Source organism: Alexandromys fortis, unplaced genomic scaffold (assembly GCF_014885135.2).
Source record: "Alexandromys fortis isolate MF-2015 unplaced genomic scaffold, M_Fortis_MF-2015_v1.1 scaffold_35, whole genome shotgun sequence".
Classification (NCBI taxonomy): Eukaryota; Metazoa; Chordata; class Mammalia; order Rodentia; family Cricetidae; genus Alexandromys; species Alexandromys fortis.
The window spans coordinates 2,124,428-2,145,408 of record NW_026067913.1 but is presented as its reverse complement, the minus strand read 5'-3'; positions in this window follow the sequence as shown (position 1 = coordinate 2,145,408).

The window sequence follows — 20,981 nt, the reverse complement described above, 5'->3', positions numbered from 1 at the left end:
TATATATATATTCTTAGATATCTGAGTGAGTGACTATTATTTTGTGGATATTTAAACTACAAAGCTTTGAAAACAATAGATGTAACAAGGAGTTTATGAAATTTGTAAACCAAAAGTTGCTAAAATTCTATCATTAAGAATTTTAACAATATGTTAAACTGTCAAATTTTATCTACCTTCAATGTATCACAAGTTAATTATGGAATCTCAAAATCTATTACATTTTAAAATAGTGCTTTAAGTGAAATCGTCTCTACATACTTCCACATACCTGATATTCTATATCTCAGTGACAGAATTCAAATATTCTCAGCATTTCTATGTTGAACTGCTTGATCAAAGCACTGTATCCAGTAACTTCTAAAAACCTTCAGAGAAGTTTTGACAATCAGAGAATATATAAAACCTGAATACAAAGTGGACGTGCACACACACGGAATGAAGCTGAAGACTGATAAACAATTTGCAGTTTCTTAGATTGGAAAGATCCCCCATAGCATAGATTTATTTATAGTGAGACTAGTGTATGTGCATGTGTGTTCATGTGCATGTATGTATGCATGCATTACTGTGTGTGTCATGTGTGTGCATTGCATGTGCATGTGTCATGTGTGTGTGTGTGTCATGTATGTGTCCATCATCTGAAAGACTGCTGGAGTTATACAACTCTAACTTGAAAGTTGACTTTCTTATAAATCAGTTGGAAAGTAGTGCCTGTCAGTGTGTTTGAACTCTGCTAAGTGGAATGCCTCACGGGAACCACGCACAACATAGTGGTGAACTTTTAACTTTAATCATCAGCAAATGAATTTTTAAAATGTCTAATAATGGAATTATGCAATTATCAATATTCATATACACATTTAGCCATTACAATTGCATTATTACAAAACACTTTAATGAGTTTCTTTTTAACCTAAGTAAATATACTTTAGTAACAGAAAGATGGTAGTTTAAGCAAGTATCATTTTATTCATGATAAGGCTGCAAAGTATGAAATAAAATTAAACAACTTCTATATACTAAGTTACATGAATGTAAGAGACTGCCATTTTCTACTGTTTAGTGCTGCAATATCATTATTTAGATGATAAAGAAAATATTTATTGACAGAACATTGGAGGATTAATGTAGCAAAAGTGGAAATTAGTTAAATATATTAATCAAAGAAATAAACATAATATATATATTAGAGACATATATAGAGAGAGAAACACTAACCATATATATATGTGTGTGTGTGTGTGTGTGTGTGGTTAGTGTCTCTATGGTATAAGAAAATAAAGGTGTTTCTTCAGCACCTACTCAAGTAATTTTGCTTCAAGCAACCCATTTTCTATTGATTCAATTGGGATGATGATCTATTCATTCAACACTGGCTTCCATGCTTTGATTTTCATTTCTGTGATTTTTTTGTGGAGTTGTATATGCTTGTTTTGGGTAGTGTTGTGTTTTGTGAGGATTTTATCTGTTTGTTTGGCTGGCTGGTTTTGCTTCTTCTTCTTTTTTTTGGAAAGGAGAGATGAACGTAAGTTGGGTGGTTACAGAGGAAGTGTCTGGGAGGAGCTGGAGGATAGAAAAACATAACCAAATATATTGTATTAAAAGGCAATTAAAAATTGCTTGCTAGGGAGTCTGATTCCAGATTAGGCCTTCTGATGTATTCCTCTTAGATGTGCCACTAATATTAATTAAGATAAACAAGTAACTTTTGAGGATGAATAGGTTCTATCTGTACTGTATGTCTGTGTCCTTTTTTGTGTAGCATCATTTTGTCGTTTAGAGCAGTCTATAGTGATTCATCCTCACATTTTTTCTGTTGCAATAAAATCTAAACCAGGTAATTCTCAAAAAAAAAAAAAAACAGGGATGACAAACTTAATTAACTAATAATTTATACCAACAGGCCATTACACAGGAGTAAGAGGTACTATCTGTATTTCAATTATTTTGTTTCCAAATGAAAGTACCGTGTTAACAGGGAAAAATATATTGCATGATTTCCTGGCTTGAAGTATAGTACATAAATTGCTATGAGGTACCCAACATGATCAGATGCTATCAACTTCTACGGTAACATGCCTTCAGATAGGCATACATACCAAGGCAATGGCTTCTGATTGATAGATCTCACAAAATCAGTGGGCTACATTTGTGCATGCAGATTTGGTTTTGTTTTTATTATGGATTAACTTCCTATAACAAGCTTCACTTTGTAGTTTAGTATTACTTAAGATAGGAATTTCCCCAGAGGATAGTTCCAGCAGAACCATGATTGAAAGATAAACTAACTTAATTATATGTCTATTTACAGGTAGGAAACAAGACCAAACTCAAGAAAATGAGTCCAAAACTAATTTTTGGTCCAAAATCAAACTACCGCATGCAGTTTGCATTATAAACTTCCTTATTTGGCTTGCAGTACAAACTCTCTCACGTATCTTGCAGTTTAGGTACCCAGAAATCTTCCACCCTTTTCTAGCCTTCTGCATTGGTGTTTCTGCAGGACAGGAAGCTCACTTAAAGCAGGACCCGCATATCACATTTAGTGTTCTGTGACTAACTCTCCAGTAGTTCTCTCCTTTAGCAACATGTTGTAGGAAATTATAAACAAGACCAAAGATTGGGGGAAAAGAAAAAAAATATGTGACCTTAGTCAATTTCCCAATATGTTTTTAAAATCTTGACTGGCATTGCTGAATTACTATCTACTACTCTACACTCAATGTAGAAACCAAGAAAAGGTGTCTTTTCAGAGAGAGCTTTAGACAAGTAAAAATTCAGCTATGGTCACGCTGAACATGAAAAGTTACCTAAACAGAAGACACCCGCTCTGTGTGGAGTATATTGTGTGGATTGCATCTCTAGATCCCTGGGGCACTTCTGGAAAGAAAAGTCATACTACTGAAAGAAAATGAGAGAGAGAAAAACAAAGGCAGAGACAGAGAGAAAGGCAGGCAGAGTGAGAGAGCAGGACAAACACGTGTGCGCACACACAGAGAGAGAGACAGAGACAGAGACAGAGACAGAGAGAGCAAGAGAGAGAGAACAATTCATAAGCTGACAAATGACCATATTTTAGAAACATTATCTAAGATAAATTATATTAAAGACTTGCAATATCTATGTAATATATTCAACAAAACAAACTGACTCTTTTGAAAAAATATTTTCCTTTGGTTTTATTTGTGTTGTTGTTGGAGTTCTTTGTATTTCTTTATTTTTGTTTGTTTTTATATCCCACTCTTCTCTCCTCCCAGTCTTCCTTCCTCCAACCCCCCAGCCAAAGCACTCCTCCTCTTGCGTTTCTCTTAAGAAAATGGCAGGCCTCCCGTGGAAATCATCCAGCTATGGTATATCAAACTGCAGTGAGACTAGGCACCTCCGGTTCCATTTAAGGCTGGATGAGGCAACCTGGTAGAAAGAAAGAGTCAGAAAAGCAGACAACAGAGTTAGATATATTCCCTGTTCCTACTATTAGGAGTTTTATAAGAAGATCAAGCTACATAACTGTAACATATATGCAGAGGGACTAGGTCAGCCCTTGTAAACTTCCTGGTTGTCAGTTCAGATTCTACAAGCCCCCTATGATCATACATTAGTTAATTTTGTGGTTTATCTTGTTTCTCCTTTTTCTTTCCTCCCTCCAAATCCATATATTCCTCTCAACTCTCCTTTACATCTATGGCCTCTTTCTCATTAATTGCTATTGCATATATATATATATACATATATGTATGTTTGTATATGTATTACTAAATATAATCTACTAAATCCAGTAACATTATATGACTGAATCTTTGTGAGAGTGTGGGCCTATAGATTAAGTGGAACTTTTTGACAAACTGCCATAGTTATTTCTATAACTGAAAAAGTAAACTTCACACCAAAACCACAATGAAGAGACAAATATGGCAACTATATTTTAATAAATGGGACAATTTACCAAGAAGATACAGCAATTGTAAATATGAATGAAATCCTGAGGTTTTATCTTTCATAAAATAAATGCTAGTAGAACTGAAACGTCCAATATAGCAATTGTAAATACAAATGAAATCCTGAGGCTTTGCATTTCATAAAATAAATACCAATAGACCTGAAAGGTCCAGTATATACTGGTATAACCAAAGGGTGACTTGAATTACTCTCCTCCACCTTTGCATTTCCTTAAGAATAACAGTAGCAAAGTTTACCAACTAAATTATGCCATAGGTAACAACTGATTTCAAAGATGCCTAGAATGTCCCATCCATCAGGTAAAACGTGCAGGTTCTTATCAGCAGCGTGTGGAAACGTCTCTAACGTTGAGCATACTATAGGACAAATGCCATGGAAAAATGAGGAAAGGGGACTAACCCATCCTTTCTTAACAGACTATGATTCAGCAAAACTAGAAATAAAAAGCAAGAAAAACCACTAACACCATACATTTACTTGTAGAGTGGATAATACTCTTGTGAAAGGGCAGTGGTATGGCTGAAGAAATCCTGGAGAAAATGAAAGCATTCTAAATGCGAGTATATTTATGCAAAACACAAGTCGTCCCAAATTCTATGGCAAATATACCTAAGGCATTTCTATGAGGAAAGTTTGTAGCTGTAAGTTCTCTTATTAGTGAAAGGAAAATATTAAATAAATCACCTAATGATATACTTCAACAAGAAGCTATTCACACTACCGGTCTAAACCGGTTTTGAGCCTATCTATCTGAACCGGTTTAAACTAGTTTGAACTGGTCTAAACCGGTTTGAACCAGTCTGAACCAGTCTAAACCGTTCTGAGCTGGTTTGAACTGGCCTGAACCAGCTCGAACTGGTATGGACCGGTTCAAGCCAGCTTAATAGGTCTGAACCAGATAGAACCGGTCTAAGTTGGTCTGAACCTGCCTAAACTGGGTTGAGCCAGTCCAAACCAGTCTGAACCGGATTAGGCCAGCTCAGACTGGTTCAGACCGGCCCAGACCAGTTCTGACTGGTTCAAACCGTTTCAGACAGGTTCAAACTGGTTCAGACCGGCTCAAACCAGTTCAGACCTTAAAACCAGTTCAGATTGGATCAAACTGGTTCCTAGCGGATCAAGCAGGTTTAGGTTCTGGCCTGTTTAAGCCAGCCTAATCCGGTTCTGGCATGGAGCCACACAGAAACTGGGCCAGCCACTAACTTCCAGTTCAGGGTTAACAGTGTCTGCAGTGAGCCCCAGATGAAAACTCTGCTCTTAGTTATTTAAAAAGTCTACATTACTAAAAATGTCTTTCAGACTCAATAAAATTTCCACTAAAATTACAATAACATTCTTCACATAACTAAAAAAAGCAGGTCTAAAATTCAGTGGAATCAGATTTCCAAAAGCCAGAGTTATCCTAAGCAGAAAGTGTAGGGCTGGAGAGACCACGGTAAGTGATTTCCAATTATACTACAAGGCAGTAATAATAACGACAGCATGGTATAGAGACAAAAAGAGAGATATAGGCCAATGGAAGAGGACAAAGAGCAGACCCATACAGTCGTATGGTCAGTTCCAACAACAAGGTCAAAAGTATGCACTGACAGACAACAATCCATTCTAAATGGGCCAAAGTCCTTAATACAAAGCCGGAAAACTACTAAAAGAAAACAAGAAAACATTTTCAATAATAAGTTTAGGCAAAACATTTTGAAAAATCAATCTAATTGGACACAGAAACCAACCCCAAAAATTGAAAAATGGGATTATCTGACATTATAAATTTTCTGAACAATAAAGATTAGTAAGGTAAAATGACAATCTTCAAACACTGAGAAAAGCTTTCCTGTTATATTTCAGACAGAAAGTCAATATGTAGAATATATAAAGAACTGCAAACATTAACAGCAAAACCCATGAATCTGCAAATGGAAATGGAATTATTAACTGAGTAGACAATTCTCAAAAAAAAACATAGATGGTCAATATTTCAAAATTGTTCAGCATCAAGGAAATGCAAAACTACCTTAATTCTTTCTCACCCTAGTCTGATTGATTAATATTAAATAAACAATAAACAAAAATGGCAGGGAGTATGCTTTTATGAGACTACTATTTTCTCCTGTGGGGAGTATTACCTAATGCAGTCACTAGCAACATCAATTTGGTAGCTTCTCAAAATATAAAAACAGAGAAGAATGAATGAAACTGAAGAAAGACTGACTGATTGAGAGACTATAAAGTGTTACACACACACACACACACACAGTATATATGCATAGAAAGCATAATTTAATATTTAAGGCCTGAAATTTCACAAATAGAATAAAATCATTCATTTGTACATCCAAGATTAATGAATACCACTTGAATGAGTTCAAATACATGCTCATGTAATACATCAAAACATTGAAAGCCAAGTACAGACAGAATCTTGAAAGCACCAAAAAAAAAAAAAAAAAAAAAAAAAAAAACAATGTGATTGATTACATACAATCTTCAATGATCCTGACGTTAGGACTGAAGAACAGAGTATATAGGATAGCAAGTCCAAAGTTCTGAACCAAATGGGATTTGTAGTCCCGGAACCCTATATTCTGACAAAGCTACTCTTTAAAAAGTGAAGATAAATTGAAACATTCCAAGACTAGTGTTAGCTCAGAATGTGTCACTAGATGACATTCTTGAAAGGAATCCCTCAAGTTCAATAGAAAAGAAGCCATCAAGTTTTCTGTTTCCTTCAGAAAATCATAACCACACAATCAATCAAACAAAATTTTAAACTGGCACTATTACATGTAACAATACAAGTTAAAATAAGACACAGGGTGAAGTTAGTTTCTGCAACACCTGTCTTCCCTTTTCTATCAACACAAAACAATATTTTAGAAAAACTATTATTGGTGATTGAACACAGTTCATAATGGAGCCACATGAGAAGAATTCTGAGTGCTTGTGAAAGAACGCCAAGAAGACAAGTCTTATCATCTCAGTCTCTTCAAAAACACGGCATTGTTCTTGAAATGTGCTCCTGTGCCTCTCCCAGGTGTAGTAGATAGCAGTGAGCTCATGTGAGGTTATTCATTTCAGCTGGCTGTTGTTATTTGTCTGGGTGCCTCTATCAAAAAACATGATTTTTGCCATGTGTGGATTGTCCTCGTGACTGTACTTCACCCAGGTTACTTCTTAACTCTCAAAGTATAAATGTTCTGGTGATCTGAGTAAAGTGGGGACTTGCATGAGACTTCAGTCCGACTTATTTTTAGGTCCCCCTCTTTCCCTGGTTCATGTCACCAACTAGAGTGGTAAACAGATGGCCATAGAGTACATAAAAATTTAATCTCTGTGGAGGGGCGCAGCCATTTATCACCACTTTTTAAAAGATATGCTAGCAATTTTAATCAATGAGCTATGTAATCTAGTATATTTTCATGAAAGATATAAATTGTGGTTATAAGAATAACCTTAAAGAAAGTAAATCAAAATCATATATTAAAATAAACATTAGAGCATTAAAACAACATCAGATACAAAATTGTGACAGTTGGAGGCTTGAGAGATGTATGTGCAGTCAAAAATTCTTAATGCTCTTGCAGAGGATCCAAGCTCAGTTTCCAATACCAATGATGGAAAGCTCACAAATGCATGTAATTCCAATTCCATAGGACCCAACGTCCTCTTCTGGCTTCTTCAGGAAAGCATATTCAATTGGCATACATCAAAACACACACACACACACACACAATAAATTCCTTTTAAAACAACGTGACAATTTGATACCAATGTAAGGACATAAAATATTTTTAAAAGCTTTGCTTGGTCAGAAGCTGGTTAAGACACTAGCTTTGAGCTCTTTGCATCATCAAGAGTTAGCTGGAAACAGGAATCTTTGCAAAAGTGCAGACCAACTGTCCCTAGCAGCTAGCCCCCTGTCAACACCCAGCTTTGTGGTCTAGACAAGAGCAAAATAACTGCTTGGAGGGAAGGGTGGGGGGCATACACAGAAGCAGAAGTAGTCCACACCCTGTACTGCAGAAGTAGTCCATACCTGTACTCTGCAAAACCAACCCCCTTGAACCTAAGTAAACCTGGCTTGAAGTTTTTCTTATATATGTCAACCCCCAAATGAGGAACGGGGAGCTCTCCTTACTGAACTGCTATGCATGTGGTCTACCCCTAAGTGTTGTTCATATGTAAAACAGAACAGTGCTCTAGGACAAGCTTTGAGAGAAGGGAGTGGGAGGTCCTGGAGGCAAGAGCACAAAACGATAAATTTTGCAATGAAATAAATAGAATCCGGTAATTTAGATGCATCCAAATTTCTGGGTGAATATTTTTAAGTTCCTATTATGACGTTAAATAAATGAGCAGAATCTTGTTAACTGAAAATATGAGCTCACTGACTTACACTGAAACTGAGGAAACCATGGCATAAGAAGAGATTTTTATAAAGGAAAACCTGAAGATACAGACATATGTACCATCTATTATGCATTGACTTATGCATTTGTGTATAAATATGATAGTCTCATATGGTCTCCAGATCGATTTTCTGTCTTCCAGCTGCTGTCTATCTGGGAAAATTATCTCCCCAGGCCCTCTGGCTTCTAATTGAATCCAACCAATGTGAGATACTGAAACAAAACTCAAAGACCAAAGAGGATGATACAGCTCTACATTCCGATGTCCTAAAATTTCCTTGCGTTAGCATGTCTCGCAGCAGAAGACAAGTAGGTACTTGGCTCTATCTCCTCAGTTTATTATTCCCTCCAACTCCAGCTACCTCTCGCTTCTCTCATGATTCAGTGCTAAGGATGGAAATAACTTATTTGAACTGTTCCTCTTTTAGCATTGCCATCATGTGGGAATTTGTATGATGTTTGTTTTCATTAAAGGAAACAAAATGGAAGAGCCTTCTGAGACTCTGATATGATTACTTTGAAAACAAATAAACAGAAAGGCATTTCGTAACATTTTTTGTGGCTTTGGGCTAATTGCAATCCTTAACTTTTCTCTTTTTACATATTTTCAAGGAAAATTCAATAGCTTTGGGGAAAAACTCTAATTTATATCTTCCTTTTGAAAGAGATTTTATTCTCTGTATTTTGTTATCTTACTCTCTGAAGTCTCATTTCAGTCTTTTCATGTTGAGGAATTAATATTTAATGTGATGAATATTTCTCTGATATTTTCCTACTTTAAACAGGTTGTATCTAATGATCTGATCCCAGGAATGATATATCCTCATTGCAATTCCAGGTCTGAGGAAAAGTATACTCTCTGCAGAGAGCCATGATAACCTTAGTCAGGAATTATAAATTGCCTTACCTATGCAATTGAGAGAAAGGAAAAACAAAAGTGATGAAAGCACTTTGAATAAAGTATTACTGAAGAAAGTATTTTGAATAAAAGAATAAAAATATAAAGGAATGACGTAATTAAGTACGGTGTTTTAAAAATATGATGTATATCTGTGCGTTCAAAACTTCCTAATTTCAATATTTATAAATGAACCACCAGTATTCAAAGGATCTATCTTCATTTCTTGATGTGGGATTCCCCTCTGAATGCTGTGAATATCATTGGGTTAATAAAGGAACTGCTTTGGAACTATAGCAGAGCTATAGGGGAACAGAGCTGGGTGGGGAAAACTAAATGGAATGCTGGGAGAAAAAAGGTGGAGTCAAAGAGATGCCAGAGTCAGACATGCCAAAATTTGCCTGGCAAGCCACTGCCATGTGGTGATATACAGATTAATAGAAATGGGTTAAATTAATATATAAGAGTTAGCCAATAAGAAGCTAGAGCTAATGGGCCAAGCAGTGATTTAAATAATATAGTTTCTTTATGATTATTTTGGTTCTGGGTGGCAGGGACAAACAGGCAGCACTTTCCCACTACAATTTCCTACAGAAACATAAGAATTGGTTAATATTAATTGAACACTGACTGTGAATCAAGCACTATGCTGGGCATTTTAATGTCAGTTTATTTAATAGTGTTGTATTTTAATATAGAAGGTTCTGAGATGAACAGTTTAAGTAGCCATCTCCTGTGTTTGAAGCCAACTATTTTATGGTGCGACCTGACATTTAACTTCTATAACTAACATCAGTAGCAAAATATTTCAGACGAAATAATTTCAATTACTACTGATGATAATGAGTGATGTCCACAATATATAAATGTTAAAATGGTAAAATATGTAACAAAGATGCAGACATTTTGTTGTAATTATTTACATGTGGGTTTCTTTCAATGATTAAAATTCTATTTATTATGGAATATGTATAATTTTAGATGAGACTTAACAATAGACCTTGCAACAATATCCTTGAAAATATTTACCAAAACTAAATGCAAAGTACCTAAATCTATGTTTGTGATTCATCAAAATATCAAAATCTTAATGTCAAAAAACTCAACGGAAAAGATTAATAATGCTGACTTTCACATTTCTTTGAAAAAATTAAATTATACTTCAATCAGATACATAATGATGCTAGAAATTCAATCAGAGTCTTTTCTGGTTAAACAGGTTTTCTTTTCCCTAGAGGATTTTCCTACATTTCCTAGAGGTTGACTTTTAAAAAGCAAATCAATGATAGACCATAGGACTAGGGGAAACCAAATATTTTTGTTCTGATAACATAACATAGCAATAAAATGACTCCTAACAATATTCTGTTAGACCCATAGATCAGTGCCTAACAGCTATCAACAGAGAAGTTTCCTCTTGCAGCAGATGGAGACTAACACAGAAACCCACAAAGACCCACAACTGGACAATGTGTGGAAAGTGAGAGACTTTGGAGCAGTCAGTCCTAAATGGGATGTCTCCCTGAAGCCCTTCTCCTCTGCGGAAGAGGAGGCAGAAAGATTTAAGAGCCAGATGGGATGGAGCACACTAAAGAAGCAGTGTCTTCCAGACACACCAAGATTAATGCATATGTGACCACACAGAGACTGTGGCAGCCTGTACAGGTTCAAGTCAGGCAGTCCCAGCACTGAGAGGGAAGTAGACAAGATCTCCCATCCCTGACCAAGAAGCTATCTCCAATTGACAATTTCTTACAAAGGAGTCTCACTGAGCATAATAACAACACATAAGGAGAGGTCATTGAGCAACAGTAAATGGTCAACACAAAACAAACTCAATTCTATTCTTGTGAATTTTTTTTAATATAATTTTTTATTGAAAAAAAATTCCGCCTCCTCCCCGCCTCCCTTTTCCCTCCCCCTTCTCCCTCTCTTGTGAATTTTTTGTCTCATTTTGCTTTGTATTTTTTTTTGTCTTACTGGACAAACGCTGGTCTATATGGTTTCTGATTTTGTGTTTTTATGGGTCTTAGTTTTGTGTGTGTGTGTGTGAGAGAGGGGCTATTGTGATTTTTCTTTATTTCTTTTTACATCTACTTTATTTTTTGTTTGTTTTCTAAAGAGAAAGAAAGGCATGAAGTTGGGTGTGTGAGGGAGATCTAGGGGGACTTAGGGGTTTAAAAAAAGTAAGTCAGAGTTCTATTTATCCTGCTAAACATTGAAAAATCTTTCATGTACTTTAATATTATCCATTTTTTTTAATACCAGGATTTTGTGTGTTATAAAATATTACCTCAGTTATTCTTTTCCAATTCAAAATCCCCATTTAATTATACTTGCATAAAGAAAAAAACTGTCCTAAAATTTATATAACATGAAAAAAGAACCTGGATAACCAAAAGGGAGAATAACGTTTCGATTTCAAAAGGTATATTCCATGGCCATAGTGACAAAAACATTATGGAACTAATACAAAAACATATGTGTTAAGGAATGGAACAAAACTGAAGACCTAAACCTGAGTATATGTAACTTCAGCCATCCAATATTAACATATATGTCAATGTATAACCCAGGAAAAGGAGAATATATTCAACAAATGATGCAGTATCTAATGTTATCTTCCTGTTTTATATGAATGAATTTACAGAAATCAATAAGCTTGGCTAAAACTATACTCTGATTTATAAAAGACAAGTAACAAACTATGGTTATGGATCCAAAGCCTGTGACTGTAACCACTCTTTGTGAACTGAGGCTTTTAAATGGATAACCTTTGTATGCTCTCTCTCTCTCTCTCTCTCTCTCTCTCTCTCTCTCTCTCTCTCTCTCNTCTCTCTCTCTCTCTCTCTCTCTCTCTCTCTCTCTCTCTCTCTCTCTCTCTCTCTCTCTCTCTCTCTCTCTCTCTCTGTCTCTCTCTCTCCCTCTGTATTTGTCTATCTCTCTCCCCCCTCTTTCTCTTACTTAATGCTAAATGGCTTAATGGCTATAACAATTGCTTGTTGTGTGAGAGGTCCCGGCTGCCCTGCTAGCTTACACTCAAAATAATCACGCAGAAATTATATTCATTTAAATCACTGCCTGGCTCATTATGTCTAGCCTCTTATTGGCTAACTCTCACATATTAGTTTAACCAATCTCCATTAATATGTATCGCCACTTGACTGTGGCTTACTGTCATGAGTCTAACTGGCGTCCGTCTAGGGCAGGAGAACCATGGCGTCTGCCACACTGCTCTTCTTCCCAGCATTCTATTCTGTCTACTCTACCCACTTAAGTGCTTCCCTATCAAAAGGCAACCAATCAAAGCAACACATAGACAGAAGAACCTCCTACACCAATTGCTAAATTGAGTTACCAATTTTGTTCTCAACTGTTATATAAACCATTGAAAACTAATAGAACATTACTGACAGCCTTATCTATAATAAGTTTTATGTTTTGATTTGACTATAATACTAAATGCATAAGAATATCTTATTGTGCTTTTGAGTTAGGTAGCATATTTTGTACTTAACTCAAATTTGCTCATATTTTTAAGTCTTAATTTTTTTATTGAGTATAAAAGTTCTTATATATACATATATAAGACTATATATATGTGTATGTTCATATATATATATATTTATATATATACTTTACTCCATAAAGTATTTATAAATATTTTACCAGATAATGCTTTACACTTTTATTTGAATATTAAAGATTTGCATAGAAAAGAAGACTTTAATATTTATGGCATTAAATTGAAAATTTAGGGATTATTATTATTATGACTAAAACATTGAAAAAATTAACATTTTGTTTGAGCTTTAAATTTACAAGGTCCACACTTGCAGGTCTGTCTGCTTCTAAAGTTTGAAGTTATAAAATAAATATTTGCTCTATCATGCCTTACACTCAGCATGTAAAACATTACATTAGTCTATGGAATCATTTGTAAGAATTATCACACATCTGGGGTTAGGAGATAGTAATGGTACACTAAATATTATAAGCAGGTTTGAGTTGTCTGTTAAAATGTACTCATAAAGTCAGTCAGATATTATATTGTCTATGTTTCTGTGATTTAACCCCCAAAATATATCAGTGATATTCTTTGTACGACATTTTAAGGAAGTCAATGTTAATAATAGAAAAATAGTGCTTATTCGAAAATTATATGATTCATTTAATTTGAGGTAACTTGTAAAGTGATGGATATGTTGACCTTTCTGTTAAAATTTAACAATGTTTACAAATGCCATCCTATTTTGCTGTCTTCTACACTTTAAAAGAGTTTGAGGGAAGAGGCATAACATATGATTACATGCATTAAGTTTTGATGTGTGGGAAGATACATGCCATTGTGTATAAATAGTCTACATTTTAGATTTCTTGTAAACAGTGTCCAATCCAGTAGACATTACAGACACACCAACGAAAGACATCAAGCCTGATTGAAAGCACAAATTACAAAATAACGTTCCCAGCTATTAAGGGTTAATAGTTATTAAGGGTTAACCCTTAATAGAATGGATCACTGACATATTAACAAAGAATGCCTAAACATAGGCAGAGTCAGCTAAAACTATGACTGGCCTAGCAATGCTACCATATTTCAGGACAACCAGTCATTTTCACGCTCATTAGCTAGAGTCTTGAGTTACATAGCTTTAAATTATTTCAAAACACTTTTAATAAATATAAAAGGCCATTAATAGAGTAGTAGAGTGGCTTAAGACTCATAACGTTTAGGGAATGATTTCCATATATGGGTTTCTCACATTACAGAGAAACAGCACTGGTATCTACTCTACCTATTGCTATGGATTCTTTCTAACTTTGACATAAGGATGCGAAAAACAATCACACACAGCAAAGAAGCTTTTCTCTTTGTCCATTTCCCCACATCCACAACTGACAGTAATTACTCAGGTTATTTACATAGCGGGGGAACTATTGTATAAATCAATGACATATTTGCCTGCTTGTGACTAGGTTTTCAGTCTGGTTTAGAATAATTTTAGTTTATAATTTATATTTTATATATATATATTAAATATAAAGATATTAATCTTTTTGCCCCTTATAGCATTAATATTTGTGGGATTAAAATTTAAAGGCTTTTCTGGTTGTATTTTCCTGAGTTGGATTTATTCAAGGTTAAGTTGGTGTTTCATTATTCTCACTTACCTTTTACAGGGATTAAGAGATTTGTCGGGTCTATAAGGGTTTAAGAGCCTAGTCAAATGCTAACAAGGCCTTTACTCTTAAATAAACATATTTTCATGTGGTTCGGATTTGCAGACCCTTTCAGATAAAGTTTGATAATTTTTAGCTCAAAAATAGAATATTAATCAATGTACTTTGGTGTTGTAGAAATAATTGGTACCTATTCTAAATATAGTACTAGTAAAGCAAGATTTCACACTTGTGGTAAGAGTAGCAGTTTTAAACACACATTTTCTTTGGGTTATGCGTCCTCAGTCATACTGTCGTGTATAAAGGCTTGGGTCATCATTTTCATGTCAAATGCTTTAATCAGAGCCAAGTATTTAAAGGAATGGAACTGGCCTATTTTCTGTAGCACAACAGCTCCCCCATCTTACAGAATAAAGAATACAAACTTGATTTTTTTTCTTTTGATAAAAAAAAATCAATAATGTCTATGTGATTTTTTTTGGTTTATTTTCTCTTCGTAACAAACAGAAAAAGAGAGACTTTATCAGATGCCTGTGCTCTCGATAGTCATTTCTTGTTTGTGATCTCATGAGAACGTGGGAATTGCTGTATACCACTGAGACTGATCGCTGTGATTGGGAGGTTGAAATTCATTTGGAGTGATGGATAAATGTTGTAGATATGTGAAGACTGGAAGCATGTTCTGGGAATCTAGGATTTACATTTACCAGTTAGTATCTGTTAAAGTGAGATCCTTCTGTTTGTATTCTTTTTCAAAGGCTTCTTATATTTTGATTACATGAAATACTACCCTGTTTTCATTATACAATTAGTTCCACTAAATATTTAAGCAGACATCTGCTCTCTTTTCAGGTCTGCCCAGCAGCATTAAGTGCAAAGCATCTTCATGGACTTCTCCCTTCTCTGGAGGCAGAAGAGACTCACTATCAACCCTAAAGGCTGTTTACTCAGGATGGTTTACCCTCTGAATAGTCTGAAAATCAAACCTGAGGCTATAAAATATGTTTTACACTATTAGAACACAATTTACAGGTTAAAAATCTTTAGTCCTGAAAGTTCTATCACATGTGCTTTGATCCTGCTGCTTTTGAGAACCTTGTTTTCTTGGTGTGCTCCATCTGCTTTGGCACCTGTATTCTTCCTGTCTCCTCTTCCACAGGTGCCCTGAGCCCTGAGGGGAGGGACATGATGGAGACACCCCTTTTAGTATTGAGTGCTCCAAGTTCTCTCATTTTCTACACAATGTCTACATGTGGGTCTTTGTATATGTTCCCATATGCTGCAGGAGGCAGATTCTCTGATGATGGTTGAGCAAGACACTGACCAATGAGTATACCATAAAGTCACTAGAAGTCATTTTATTGTTACTTTGTTTTAAAACAGTAGTATTTGGTTTTACCCTAGATCTTTAACTATCTAGTCTCAAATTTTTGGTCACCCAACCAGTAGCACTTATGGGTTTCCTTCTCATGGAGAAGGCTTTTTGTCAAATAGATATTGGTTGATTATTCCCACAATTTTTGTGCTGAAATTTCACTAGCATATCTTTCAGGAAGACACCATTATAGAGCAAATGGTTTGTGGTTGGGTTGGTATTTACATTTCTCCTTTACTGGCATGCAGAATACTTTCCTGTATGAAAGACAATAGTGTATAAAGTTGAAGGCTCCATGTAGTCACCAACTTGACTTCTACACATTCACTGAGTTGTGTAGATTCTGTCTTCAGCAATGGGACCTGGTTATCAGTTTGTGGAGAGCAACCTATAGTCTTGGAAACAGCCTGTGCTGCTTGGGAGCTCCCATGAGACCCCTTTGGCCAAGGACTTAATTAGATGCAGACTAATTTAGTACTGGAAGCTTCATTTGATGACAGACATGGCCAGTTGGGGCTCTGTCTTATGTATTTTTGATGATTTCATTAAGGTACCTTTCTCACTGTATATATTATACAAAGCTTCTACTATATACTCCATTCTACCTCTCAAATGGCTCTTAAGTTTAGCTTTCCCTCCCATATTTTCTCACTCATATGCTCTTTCCCTCCCCCTACCCAGCTGATCTTTCCAGTCTGCTTTTTACCACCATCCATAACTATCCTATTTCCTATTTAATTCCGTTACTTTATACATAATCTTTGTGGATCTATGGGTTGTAACTTGGTTATCCTTGGCTTAACAGCTAGTATCCCCCATATAAGCAAATACATAACCTATCTATTTTTTTCTGGATCTGAATTACTTCACGCAGGGTGTTTTTTCTATTTCTAAACATTTGCCTGTGAATTTCATGACTTTATTTTTTTAATGACTCAGTAATATTCCGTTTTGAATACCACATTTCTTCACCCATTTATCTGTTGGAGGAAATCTAGGTTCTTTCCATTTTCTAGCTATTATGAACAGAGCAGCAATGAATATTGTTGACAAAGTGTCTCTGTAGGAAGATGAAGTATCCTTTGGTTCTATGCACAAGAGTGGAACAGCTGGATCCTGAGGTACATTGATTCTCATCTTCCTGAGGAGTCAACTCACTGATTTTCATAGTGATTTTACAATTTCTCAGTCCCACAAGCAAGTATTCCCCTTACTAGACATCCTTGCTAGTATTTACTAACATTTGTTTGTTTCTATCTTTTAATCTTAGCCATCCTGATGGGTGTAAGAAGAAATCTCGAAGTAGTTTTGATTTTTATTTCAGTGATGACTAAAGATGCTAAACATCTCTTTAAGTGCTCCTCAGACATGTATACTATTCTTCTGTAGCCTAGTAAAAGAGATTTTCAAGTCCCTTGAAATCATTTGTCTTATTTTTATTTACATATAATTAATTTATATATAAATGAGACCTAGTGTGGTGCCTTGTTATACATAAGCAGCATATTTTAATACAATAAGAACAATTACCATTTCCATTCTCCTTTGACCAACAGTTAAGAGCCATTACTGTTCCAGCAGAGCACCTGAGCCAGGATATCAGGGCTCTCACAGCAGCCTTGAAATCTAGCGCCAGGACTATGGCCTCCAGAGTTACTAAACTCATGTGCAAATACATGTATATGCACAATACATGCACAGACAGAGGAAGAGGGGGAAAAGGGATGGAGATAGAGGGGATTTAATCGGCACGAACTTAAGAAAACTGGAGAGTTCTAACTTTCAAGACTCTGATGATTGGACACTAACCTATGAGCTAATTGAAAAATGCAATTTACTCCCTTTTAAAAGACAAATATTTTTAGAGTTATTATGATTTTTACTGCATTTAAGTTTATGTGTAGAAAGGTAACCTGTCATTAGAAGGTGACTTATGATTTATTTTAAATTTGCAGTTAAAATAGTTTTCTGCAGATTGTTGTCAAAGTTTCTATTTCTATCCATGTAAATTCAAGCACTTCTAAATGTGAGTGAATAGTATAGTTGTGTGTGAGCAGTGTTCCAGCATGTGTATATGCATACGTGTGCGTATAGTGCGTGCGTGCGTGCATGTGTGAATTTGAGAGCCAGGGGACAACTTTAGGTGCTGTTTCCTAATGAGCTGGGAATTTATCTTGTTTCATGAGTCAGGATTTATCACTAGAACCTGGAGTTTCTAAGTGGGCATTTGGGCATGATCTCAAGCAATGATCCCGGCCTGAAAATCACTTCTGACTGAGCCATTATACTACTTCTTCCTAAACAGGATCGCATTAAAGCGGTTATTACAGACAGGCATATATACTTATAGTAATTTTTAAGTAAAAGATTATTTATTATATAACATACCTAAAATGTATTAATCATACACCTATCTGAAACATATGGAGTATGTTTCATAACATAATGGCTACTCCTATATTCACTTCACATATAAGAAAAAAATGTCCACAGGAATTCCTTCTAACCAGAGCAGTATGGATGGATGAGGTAATCTAAGGATTTCACAAACAATAGAGAAGGAAGATAATTTTCACAACTCTGAAATAACTTTCCAAACATCAAGATCCTGCTTATTCTAAATGGAATCTAAAACTTAATATATATGTTAATTTCTCCTTTCGTAGGTTGCAAATACCACAAAACATGCCAGGATAGGAAGGCGCACATGGAAAGAGCCGGTGCTACATATTGAATTAATGATAAATGTCAATTTTCTGATTTTAATTTTGGGTAAACAGTGATACAGTACAACCAAATGGTATATGCGATAGAGAAATTGCTAATTCAATTGGAGCTGAGCTTAACACACGGTGATCCAAGGCTTGACTCATCATCACTTCACTCTGATGATCCCCACACTGCCAGAAACAAGAGAGAGCACCAATTGTCAATGGCTTTGAGTCGGGATTGCTGAGGACAAAAGGTATCTGTATCACCAGCTTGCTTTGCAGCTCCTGGTACTCATTCTGCTTCACCTGTTAAACACTTCTTAGTCTAAGAATAGAATAAAACATGGTTTGAAATATGACCTTCCTTACTGAGCAATCTGTTTCACCCATGCTTTGTGTATCTAACATATGCTCGGTTCAGTGTTAAAACAGCAGAGAAAAACTTGCGGTCTCTGAAAACAAATGGTTAAAACGAGGTTGCTTCCATTCCTTTACACGTTTCAACATCAAAGGACCAAGTCGTGTTGGGAAAGAGAGAACAAACTTAAGAGAGGTCTCATGGCCGCACCTTGCTTAAAGAAAGCTCATCACATATGTAAATGTGACCTAGAGTCTGAAGGGCAGCACCTGAGATGGAGTCCTAACTGACACTGAAGCATGTGTCATCGGCTTGGAGACGGTGTACACAGACACTGTCCTTGCCAGAACTAAGCAGATTTTGTTCAGAACCCTGTCCACACTCTTGGGCACCACTCAATACTGTTACCTTTCAATTTCAGCGTTTACATTTAGGGCACACCAAAGCAAGGATATATTGCATTGAAACAAAATAAAAACAAAGAAAATGGAGTCCCACTGGGAGATCATTTTATCCCTGAAAGGCAAAGCATACAAATAAAGAAGTAATTATGAGTTTCTCTATACATCAAAAAAGTAGTAATAAAAATAAAACAGAAACAATTGTTTAATAAAAAGAAATATTAGAATTGTAAAATTAAATAATGCCTTTGTTTATTCTTTGTGAGTTCCATGCTATGGGTTTTGATCATATTATCTCCCCTCCAAGTCTTCCCATATCCTCCCCATCTCACTACTTACCCAACACCTCTCTACCCCTGCAGACCCAGTATGACTGACTGTTCCTGGGTGCCGCCCTTGTTCTAGAGTGTGGTTATTCTATTGCTTCTTCCAGAAGTAATCAAATGTCAATTGTTTCTCAGCTAGGAATGGGACTTCATGCTCACCTACACTCTTCCATACTGGGATTTTGTCTTGCTTGTGTTTGTGGTCTTGTACCCTTTTGTGTCTTGAAAATACTGCTTTCCTAGAAAGCAATCACCAACTGCTCTGACTTTTACGATCTTTCCACATCCTCCTCTTCATAGACACTTTGGCCTTGCACAAAGGATGTGTTATAGACTCAGGGATGAGCATTCCAAAGGTTCATGTCATTTGCATATCTGACTGTTCTAGATCCCTGTATTCTGCCAGTTACTGTAAGAAGAAGCTTTTCTAATGAGGCTTAAGAGATGCTCTTACTGATTGATGGCTTTATCTATGAATTATCACATCAAAAAAGAAACCAATGTGTGAAGATCTCTACATGTTGTATACCTTTCTACTTCTCTTTCTTACAAACCATCTATTTAGCCATATCCAACTCAAAAAGTAAAAATATAATTATCTTTGTGGAAGGTAAGATGACATTTTTGGAAACAAAGAATTAGCATTTGAAGTTTAAAATGGAATTTCTAGATGATAAGTATATGGAATTATTAAAGTAGCTTTGAATAATTGTCAGCTTGTAATTGGCCTTTATTCATTGAGTCCTACATTCATTTTCTCCTTCCTAGATTTGTAGACCCTTTCACATAAATGAAAACTAGGGGATCATAACAAGCCTCATTGAATGAAGACTTCTCTAGAATTTCCTAATTATGAATCATGCTATTTGTGAAATCAATAATTGGTACAATTGAATATAAATGCATCTATAGTTCATCAATATAACAGAAAATCCAAAAATCTTTAATTTTCCCCCAGAAAATGTAGAATTACTGTAATTTTGAAACTATAGAATAAATGGTCATATATTTGCTTAAAAACAATACAGAAAGTTCACACTTACATATTTTCACAATATGTCATGTTCCTTTTTGTTAGAGTCCAAACTCGACCAATTTTAAATTTCTAATTTCTAATACTTTCCTACAAAGAGGAAGTTATTTTAAGAAGTGTGAGGTAATAGGCTTCTTACAATATATAATAGATAATAAGAAGCCTGAGATAATAGGCATAATTATAATTAATGTAGACCTCTGTGTGTTTATTAGGGACTAAACAGATGTGGGACCTGGTAGTACAGAAACCTCAGTCAACATTATTTTTTAAGAATGTATTTTTTATTTGAAAATATTGCAAGTTTATAATAGCCATCATGTAACTCA